The sequence below is a fragment of the Pipistrellus kuhlii genome, unplaced genomic scaffold (genome assembly GCF_014108245.1).
Source record: "Pipistrellus kuhlii isolate mPipKuh1 unplaced genomic scaffold, mPipKuh1.p scaffold_m20_p_27, whole genome shotgun sequence".
In the NCBI taxonomy this organism is placed as follows: domain Eukaryota; kingdom Metazoa; phylum Chordata; class Mammalia; order Chiroptera; family Vespertilionidae; genus Pipistrellus; species Pipistrellus kuhlii.
Window position 1 is genome coordinate 2,912,833 of NW_023425526.1, and position 10,977 is coordinate 2,923,809.

Sequence of the window (10,977 nt, forward strand, 5' to 3'; positions counted from 1 at the left end):
CCCTTTGTGTCCGACCGTATTTATACCCATTCTGGGCAGCATTATGCTCAGTGAAATAAGCCAGTCAGAGAAAGGTAAATACCACACGATCTCACTTATTTGTGTAATATAGTGAACAACATAAGCTGATGAACAAAAATAGAACCAGTCATAGAAGCATTGAACAGACTGTCCAACCTATGAGGGGATGTGGGGGGTGAGGAGGTAAGAGATCTACCAAGGGACTTGTATGCATGCATATGAGCATAACCAATAGACACAGATAGGGGGGCGGGGAGTGAGGACATGTGCTGGGGGTTGAGGGCGGCCAGGGAGAGGTCAATGGGGAAAAGGAGACTCATGTAACACTTTAAACAATAAATAATTTAAATTTTAAAAAAACATTTGTTAGCATGTAATGAACCTCCTTCCATGTAGGTTCAAGCCACCAGGACACAGCTCATGAGCCCCCTGGTTCCCCGCCCCCAGCCTAATCTGCGCCTTAGCTCTTTGGTGACAGGCTGCTTTGGGGGCTTTCCCTCCCCCAGAGCTTGGGAGCAGCGCCATCGCACCACCTCAGTGATGGAAGCAGCTTGTTTTCTTTTGGCAAAACCTACCTGTGTCTGCTTCCTGACCAAGGCCCGCAGTTTTCCAAGGGAGCATTTGGGGAGAAGCTCAGGTTCCTTAGTAAGTGGTTATGCCTCACACCCTCCCCCCTACAAGTAACCTGGGCACTATTTTATAAAGCTGGTCCTGTGGATGCCCCTTCAATGCTACCCTGGCCTCCCAGGGCCCTGGCTGTGGCTGGCATGGCTCTGAAGTATCCAGGTCTTCCTCAGTCTGGAGGGCATGCTAGTGGCCAAGGTGAAAGAACACTTGTTCTTAAAATTTTAGTTTGCTCTAGATTCTGATTAACAATGCGTATCTTGTTAATCAGAATCTACCTTCAAATAATACTACCCCACTTTACATGGAATGAAAAGACTTTCAACAATGTATTCCCAACAACTCCCTCTCATCGTTTGGGCTATTGTCATATATTTTGCTTTTACATATTCTATAAACATATAACTGCTACCATTTTTTTTTTTTTTGCTCTAGACAGGCAAATGTCTCTCAGAGCAATAAAAAATAAAGAGAAACTTGTTTTACCTTCATGTATTCCATTTCCAGTGTTCTTTATTTCTTTGTGTAGATCCAAGTTTTTTAAAATATATTTTTATTGATTTCAGAGGAGGGAGAGTGAAATAGAAACATGAATGATGAGAATAATTGATTGACTGCCTCCTGCTCACCCATACTGTGGAGCAAGCCCACAACCCAGGCATGTCCCCTGACTGGGAATCAAACCCAGGACCTCAACCACTGAGCCACCACAGCCCAAGTTTTTGTTTTGCATCATATTCCTTCTTACCTCCTTTAATATTTCTTGTAATGTAGATCTGTTGACAATGCATTCTCAGTTTCTGTCTGCTTGAAAAAGTCTTTATTCTCTTTCATTTTTAAATGATATTTCCTCACATGGAATTCTGGACTGATAGGTGTGTTTTCCCTTTCAGCATGTAGAGATGTCTTCTGGCTCACTTGCTGTCTGACAAGCCATTTATTCTAATTCTTCTATTGGTCCCCTGTATGTAATGGGCCGTGTTTTCCTCTGCCTGCCTTTAGAATCTTCTCTTTGTCTTTTTAGTCAGACACTTAAACATGATATCACTTATTATTTTATTGCTGGTTTTCTGTTTGTTTTGTGTCTATTTTGCTTGGTGTTCTCTGAGCTTTCTGGTTACGTGGTTTTCTGTATACCAGTAACTTCAGAATATTTGCAGCCATTGCATCCTTCAGTGTTTCTTCTGCCCCTTTCTCTCTTTTTTAGTTGGGGAGTGGAGGGGAGCAGGAGGGAGAAGGGGAATTCCAATAACATACATTGTTTCTACTTATGTTGATGCACAGCTCTTAGGTTCTCTGTCCTGTGTTTCTACTGTGTGTGTGTGTGTGTGTGTGTGTGTGTGTGTGTGTGTGTGTGTGTTTCAATCTACATAATAACTGTTTACCTATCTTCAACTTCTCTGGTTCTTTGTAGGCATTCAGCTAAGTCAAAGTGACTGCAGCACGACTGCTGTCCCTTGGAGGAGGACTGGCTGGTTGGTAGCTGACTACACAAGGTACTGGCCTTGGCCTTGCATTGCCCAGGTGAAGAGCAGCCCACTGCATGCATAGCCTCTAGGTAGGCCCATGACCTTGCCTCATGGGACTTGGGATAAGGGGAATTAACACAAGGACATTGATGCTCCTGCAGTTTGCTGAGCTGTAAGTAGCAAACTGCCTCACTCTGACCAACCCGCCTGTTGTCTACTTTGGACATATTGTCTGCCAGAATATAAGCTTAAAAGCACTTTTTGTAAAAGTTATTTGAGCAAAGTATTCTAATAGGTGAGAAAAAGAAATGATGGATTGAATGTCTGCCTCAAAGTAATGTGATCCTGTGAAAAAGGAAAGAGGAAAGCCAATCTCAAACCGCAAAGATGAAAGGAAAGAAACATTTACTCTCATTATTGTTAATTCCTTAAGCTTCATAATAGCTTATTAATATTACCTTGAATCCAACTATACCCTATATATAAACAAACAAATCATCACTCCCTATGACATGCACTGACCACCAGGGGCAGACATTCAACTCAGGGGCTGCCCCATGGTGGTCAGTGCACTCCCACAGCAGGAGTGCTGCTCAGTTGACCAACCCATCCTGGTGGCCCAGCAGCCCAGTGGCAGCCACTCTCCTCCTCAATAGTCCTGCAGGTCCAATCTCTGGAGAACAGGCCGGGCACCGTTGGACCAGTGCCACCAGCACAATCCCAACAGTGCGGCTGGTCTCCCAGAAGTTGGCCTCAGGCACTGTAGCTGCTTCCCCTCCCTAGATGATCCACAGGGAAGAAATAATATAAAAGTGGCCGCCAGATGGCTCCTGACAACTGGCAGGAATGTCAGCAGGACGATCTAGATCCCTGGCAAGCAAGGGCATTTCACTGCCCACTGGGAGGGCCAATCATGTGCCGGCCGCTCCCCGGCCTCCTCAGGAGGGGAGCCAGATGCAGAGCTAATAGCTGGCAAGCACTGCTGGGGCGTGAACCTCTCCTAATCAGGGCTGACTGGGTGAAAGCCCACAGCAGGCGCAGCGGGGCCGGCATGAGCAGGAGCAGCAGCAAGAGTGGCAGGTGGGGTTGGATACCTGGTGTCAGCCCGATCCCCCAGGCCACACCAAGGGACTCACCCACGCACGATTTTGTGCACTGGGCCTCTAGTCAGTAATAATCTGATGTGTGCTGTTTCTTGTCCCTGAGTATTAGGATGAATTATGCAAAATGGCTGATATTGGACCATTATTAATCCTCAAAAATAGTAACTTTATATAGTTTGTGGACAATAAGGTGCCACATACTAAACCTGACAAGCTCATGGGAGCCCTGTGTGGAGGCCTTACAAACTCAGAGACCAAATGTAATCACAAAGGATGGTCTGAAATTAAACCTTTTTAAACGTAAAGCAGTTTATGGTGGATAGTCATGTCCTAGCTGGCATCTTCCCTGACAAAAGTCAATCTTTACCTTAACTGAGTCTATTTTTTTTTTCATCTACAATATATCATTGGAATGTCAAAATAATTTTCCTTTTTCTGGGCCCCTCAAAGCACAGGCACCACTCTGTGGAGATTACAAATCCTCTCACTGTTATTGAATTCATTGTTGACTGTTTACCATCCTGCACCCACCTAAGTAAAAGAAGGCTGTGTCTATCACTCTGCTTTCCCGCCTCCCTGATCTATCACCAATGGGTATCATGTAACCCACTTATGTCACCTCCTTTGATTGTAGTGTATAAAACAAGGTTAAAAAAAAACCTGCCTTTTCTGGAGCACTATTCCAATCTGCTGAGATTCTGCTTCCTGGCATTTATCGACAGATTGGCTCAAATAACCTCATAAAAATTCTTCACAGGTTTGAATTTTTATGTTCAATCTAATACTAAATTTCTAATAATTATTTCTAAACCCCTGATTGAAATGGTTCTAGGCTGAGAGCTAAAAATGTCAAATTATAAAGGTAGACTTTAGCCCAGCCAGCATGGCTCAGTGGTTGAGTGTCAATCTATGAACCAGAAGATCATGGTTCAATTTCCTGTCAGGGCGCATGCCCAGGTTGTGGGCTCGATCCTGTGTGGGGTTTGCAGGAGCCAGCTGATCAATGATTCTCTCTCATCATTGATGTTTCTTTCTCTCTCACTCTCCTTTCCTCTCTGAAATCAACAACAACATCTATATTTAAATAGAAATAATTTTTAACAGTACATTTTATACTGAAGATTAGGAAACCTGGATTTTCATTCTAGATTTGCTCATCAGGAATTGTTTGTCACAACTTCTTTGGCCCTTAGTTTTCACATATGTCTTGAAAGTTGTAGAGATAAAGTGATACAAAATATAAATTTGAAAAGCGCATAGTTATAAGAAGCATAAGTGAGCCCTTATCTTGTCTTTTTACACAGAAAATTAGAAATTAGCAATCATGACATTATGGTTATGGTTATAGTTATGTCTTAAATACTTTATACCTACTATGTATAGAGTGGCTATACTCTGACAGAGCAAGTCTTTTTGAACATTAGCAAACTGCCCCAGCACTCTGCAATATGTATCAAATCGAAGGTTAGGTGGGATGCCTTCTGTGGCAGCAGCTGCATCACGTCTGTCCTACAGGACACCTGCCACAAGCACATGGAGTCCTGCACATGACGCACCGCACGTGCGAACAGTGGCAAAACTGGACACAGCCTGCGTGGTCATCTAGATGGGATGTTAACAAAATCGTATTGTATCCATGTAAGAGAATTCAATGGAAGTCTTAAAAGTTTTAATAACGGTAATGTCTAGATAATGAGAACATATCCAAGGTATTTAAAAGGACAAAAGCAATATTACCAAGTGATATTATAGCCAACTAAACATATCTTTTTAAAAATATATATTTTTTATTGATTTTTTATAGAGAGGAAGGGAAAGGGATAGGATAGAGAGTTAGAAACATCGATGAGAGGGAAACATTGATCAGCTGCCTCCTGCACCCCCCCCACTGGGAATGTGCCCACAACCAAGGTACATGCCCTTGACCAGAATCGAACCTGGGACCTTTCAGTCTGCAGGCTGACACTCTATCCACTGAGCCAAACTGGTTTCGGCTAAACATATCTTTTGTATTAATGTTTTAAATGCTATATGTGTGAGATACTTCTGTGTTTATAAGTGGAATGATACACACCAAACTTACTAGAGGTTAATTCTAGGGGACAAAGTGAGATTAATAAAATTATTGATTGTGTGTGTGTGGACATGTGTGTGTCTATGTATATGTATATACAGATGAGGGGTGTGTGTGTGTGTGTGTGTGTGTGTATGTGTGTGTGTGTGTGTGTATGTGTGTTGAGGAGTGAATTGGGAAAAATATTCAAGAAGACCTGCTCTGTCAGGGTTTGAGGAGGAAAACAGTAGCCATTATCTACATAGTAGGTATAAAGCATTTAAAACAGAATCAGGGGCTTTGTGACTCTTGAAGAGCTGTTAGGGCAGAAATATTAATCATGCTCGGTTAACCATGACTGTTCTGTTCTGGTTAAAGAAAGCACATCCTAGATTGGCTGGGAGCTGTATGCTCACCTGGGAGCTCACCTGGAAAGTGGCCCATCTTCTTCATCAGAAAGCTGCCTATTATCATAGAAAGATTAACAACCGTGTTGTGGAAAGCAGGAGCCCACCCACCGGTTGCAACCCCCAGCCCACATTGCTTGTATTCTGTAACCATTATACCCGTTTTTATTCCTTTTGCATACTTCCCCATGCCCATAATACCCACTCATCCCTTTTGCCTACTTCCCCATGTAATCTTTGTCCTTCTACCCAATATAAGCAGCTGGCTTTTGGGGTGGGGGTAGAGCAGACTTTCATGGCTGACCTGCTGCTCTCCCATGCTGCTGGCATTATTGGAATAAACACTCATTCGCGATTCAACCCTGCCTTGGCTTCAAGGAGTGCCAGGCAGGCCAGACCCATTTGTTGTCCAGTTTCAGAGCTAGAGGAGTGGTTACCAGGAAAGCTGCCCCCAAAGGCCAGAGAAGCCGGCAGTAAGTCTCCGCCTGGCAGATGGCAGGAATTAAGCTGCCACCAGGAGCAGGTTGCAGGTGGAGACCAGGTGTCCCGCCACACCCACCAAGCCGAAGTTCCTAGGAAGAGCTGAAAAGCCGCTGGGTCCGTGAGCTTGGTGAGAGTTTAAAGTGGATGGAGCAAGGCAGGCCAAATAGCCATCTCAGATGCTGATTTAAGGAAATTGAATCTATTTAAGGAAAGGAGATGGAGGATGGGTACCCAGAGGGAAGGGCTGCACAGCACCAGGCCAACAGTACACTGGGGCTGATGTCAGCACAGGAGCTGGCGATCCCTCCTTACACACAGTCACTGGCGGGAGCTCTTGTCGGTGGTGGGCTTGGGGCTGAGGTGGGCTTGGAAGGCAGATGGGTTGCAGGTGTGCGATCAGGTGCCTCAGGACAGTGTCCACTCCTTGGTGGTCTGACTCCTGGGGTTTAGTATGTATTTCCTGGTCTTTGTCCTCCTGTGGCGGGAAGCTTACAAATGGCCATTAAGGGTCATATTGCCCTACAGTCCGAACACTTGGGAGGGTAATAAGATCTGTGCACCGGCCATGCTTGACCCCAACACTCTCCAAGTGATGGCTCCAACTGAATTTCACCTCCCAGGTGCCAGGAGTCTTTCTCAATGGCCAATTCTAAACCTGGGCCAAACAACACAAGGAAATGGTTCCCAGTCTCTGGACATCCAAGGGAGATGGTAGTGATAGTGTCAAAATGACCACAAGCAATTCAGCCATGAACTTGTACTTCGTTACAAATAGATTTAGATATGATTAGAATCAGGTGCTGTAAGCCATGTTATCACATGCATAACCGCCAGAGTTCATACAATCCCTCACATTGGAACTCCACTTGGGAGAAATTGCTTCTCACACAGTTATTGTAAATATGACCACAGTTCCTGTTAATTGACATATCCTTATTTTCATTGGAACAGAAATAGATTCCAGCTAATTGATGGGCATCCATTCAAATGAGTCACGAGCAGCCTGCTGTCATCTGCATACAGATGGCTGTCAATGCCTGTTGAGTGATTTGAAGACAGGAAAGCAGACTACTTCACTGCTACCTTCATTCAAAGTAAGAAATGCACAAGGGCTTGCTCTCAGGACTGGGTACCATATATGTCATTTGGCACCATGACATTGAGGCAGACACATTTATTGCTGACAGTGGCCACTCTCCCCTTCCATGTTGGCAGATCCCCAATTTTGCTCTGAGACTCAACCAAAATTGTAATTGATACAAGGCAACCTGGCAATCCCTTATCAAGAATTGGTTTAGGAGTGGCTGAATGAGCCTGGAGGGGGACTTTGCTTAGGAGATCCCTGGCAGGTTTTCCCATTACCAGCAGGGCCCCAGGGAAGACAGCTAGCACCAGATCTGCCCCCTCTGAGTGTGATGCCTGGCACAGCTGCGGGCATCTGGAAGCCATGCTGGAAAGCAGCGCTGGGACGAAGCCCACCCTGAGGCTGGCAGAGTGAACAAAGGCACCTGCATCTGAAAAAACGGAGGGGCCGCTGCTGTGCCCTGTGTACCCTTTTTCTGGGCATCCGGGGACTTTTGACACCCAATACCTTTGCTTTAAGCCAGTTGAGTTGGGATGGCAACCACTCATTATAATTCCCTAATTATGCCCATTTTGTTATAAAATGTAATGATGGTGGGAGCATTAGGTCAGATTAACTCTGTTTCACCATCACTCCAGCCATCAGCCATGTCACTTCTGCATCCCATCCTTTGCTTCTTAATTAGATAATAAAGATAGACCATATTTTCACTTTGTCATGCTCTGATTAGTTACCAACTTCAATCCATTCTCAATGGATTTGAATGAAAACTCATAACTAAAGCAGATTCAACTCCAAGAGGAGATATTGAAGAAGAACCAAGTTGAGTCATAAGACAGTGCATCTGCCATGGAACATGAATTCATGCTGTCTTAAGGTCACCAGGACCTTATTATAGCCAGCTGAGAAAGTCACTCCTATTTAATCAGTTGAACATGTTTTGTTGGTTTTTACTTTTTTTTTTATTGACTTTTCCTTTTCTTTTCCTTTTAATTTACTATTGCATTAATAGGTTGCTTCAGTAATAAATTTGTGAGACCTTTTGTTTAGAAAAAAAAAAAAGCACTATTAATTTATTTAGGTAGCATCTTATCCCTCAGAATACATTGCATGGTGAGTTGCATATAGTATGTGCTAAATGAATGAATGAATGAATGAATGCATGAATGAATGAAGTGACTAGCTATTTGATCATATAAAGCCTTGGCCCTAAGATATAAGGGTATTACTTTTTCTAGCTCCATCACCTATTAGTTGGAGCTTTAATCTGGGCTTGTAACCTGTTTATGACACTCAATTGTGAGATTTGGGAATGCTACTGAACTTCAATAAGCTTGAATTTCCTCATCTATATAATAAGGATAATAGCAAATACTCTCACAGAGGATTGTTGTGATTATTCAACAAGCTAATATATGCTCCCTGTCCAACAAGCTAATATATGCACACACAAACACACACGAGAAATAATATCATCATCTCAGGTTTGAGATGCTCTGTCTGTCCCAGGCGGAGCACAGCCAGAAGAGCAGGTCTGTATAGGCTGCAGAGAGGTTCTTGCTAACACCTCTGGCTCATGTGCCATCTCCCTTCCCAACCTGCCTCTGTCGCAAACAAGAGAGGCAGTTACTCCCTGGTGGAGGGGCCAATGTCAGTGACCAAGTCAAGGCCACAGTCCAGGAGAGCTACCGACATCTAACCCAGGAACGTGTTCGCTTTGGTTACTCTCTCCCGGCCAAGGAGAACAATGTCACAGCATCAAGCTAATGAGATGTGCGAACCTGTAACCCGAGCATTCCCACATCAGCACTGTCTAATGTGATATTGAAATATTCCCACCCGAGATGCTGACCTGAATAATTTAAAGATTTTAGAGACTGGCAAGGTAATAACCTACAAATTATTAATGTAATTATTCAGTTGAGTTTGGGGATCAAAGGGTCATCTATTCTCTGCTAAACTTCCTTCTAAAGGAAATTACAGACCATACTTTCCAGAGACCCCTAACTAATAATGACTCCTGTAGGATGGCCAACTGAGTCCGGATGCAGTGGTTCTCAAGCATCACCTGGGAACCTGCTTAATATGCAAATTCTCGTTCCCCGTGCAGACTTACGGAATTGGAATCTGAAACTCTGGGATGAGTCCCAGCTGCCTGTGTTTAACAAGCCCTCCAAGCTATCCTCATGCTCATTCACATTTAAGAATCTTGGTGCTGATGAATAGGCAGAAATCAGCAAGACAAGAAACAGCTGGCTTGAATTCTGAAAATGAAAAATCCTAATTATGACAGCTTAAAAATCAATCTATTAGGTCTAGTAATAATTAATGTCGTTTTCTAATACTTTTTTAAATCGAATTTATTTAAACAATACAACAAAATTTAATCAACAATATAGTTGCCGTTGTTTTCTACTACTTGTGCCCAATGCTCAGGAAGCATTTTAATCCCTCTGTTGTAAAATTCTTGTGATTTTGATGCAAAAAATTCGGTCAATGCATTTTTGAGGCCATTCTTCATTATTAAATTTTTTTCCAAGAAGAAAGTTTTGCAAAGAACAAAACAAATGGTAATCGGAAGGGGCAATATCAGGAGAATATGCAGGTTGAGGGAGAACTTCCCATTCCAACTGGCACAGTTTTTCAGCAGTGATCCCTGCAGTATGCGGTCGTGCGTTATCGTGGTGAAGAATTACACCCTTCCGATTAATCAGCGCGGGTTCTTTTTCTCTTAAAGCTTGGGCTAACCTTTCCAATTGGGCACTATACACTGCACTTGTAATGGTTTGGGTAGATGGTAAAAGTTCATAATGAAGAATTCCTTTAAAATTCCACCAAACACACAACATCACTTTTTTCGCATGCAAGTCAGGTTTTGGCGTGGGCTGCGGAGCCTCATTTTTGTCCAACCATTGAGGCCGCCTTTTCAAATTAACATACAGCACCCATTCTTCATCTCCGGTAACAATTTGTTCTAAAAACGGCAAAAGGTTTTGACGAGAGAGGAGCGAACTGCAAATTGTGACTCTTTGATTATGGTTGTTGTCGGTCAACTCATGAGGAACCCATTTTCCAAACTTTTGGACTTTGCCAAGTGCGCGCAATTGATTGGAAATTGTTTTTTGTGAACAATTTAAAGTTGTCGCAAGCTCTTGTTGGGTAATTTGAGGGTTTTGCACCAAAAGAGCTTGAAGAGCTTCTTGATCAAAATTGGACACACGGCCTCGACCACTCTTGTCATCTAACGAAAAATTTCCCTCACGAAATTTCTCAAACCAACGCTGGCATTTTCTGGCGCTAACCAAGAGCACTGACCAAGAGCACTACAGATGTTTTTTGCAGCCTCACTTGCTTTTCTTCCTAATTGGAACTCGTAAAGCATGCAGTGCCGAATATGCTCTTCATCCGCCATCTTCTTAGCCCTAGTTTTGCAACAAAAGCCAAACCAAACACAAACTTTTTCAAACAAAACTTGTTAATTGCACTTCACACGTTCTGTAGATACCACGTGTTTGAGGGTTATGTCAATACAAGTCAACGCCAAGCAAGATTTTAAACGCATGTTAAAAACGACATTAATTATTACTAGACCCCCTAAGCACCCAAATTCTCATCAAGGTAAAAGGAATTAAGATGCCTTTCTTTTTGTATAAACTCCCTGGGGACAAATTCTTTGGGACTCGGTTTTCAAAGATACTTTAAGCATTTAGATTAATTCATAATAAGAGCTAAC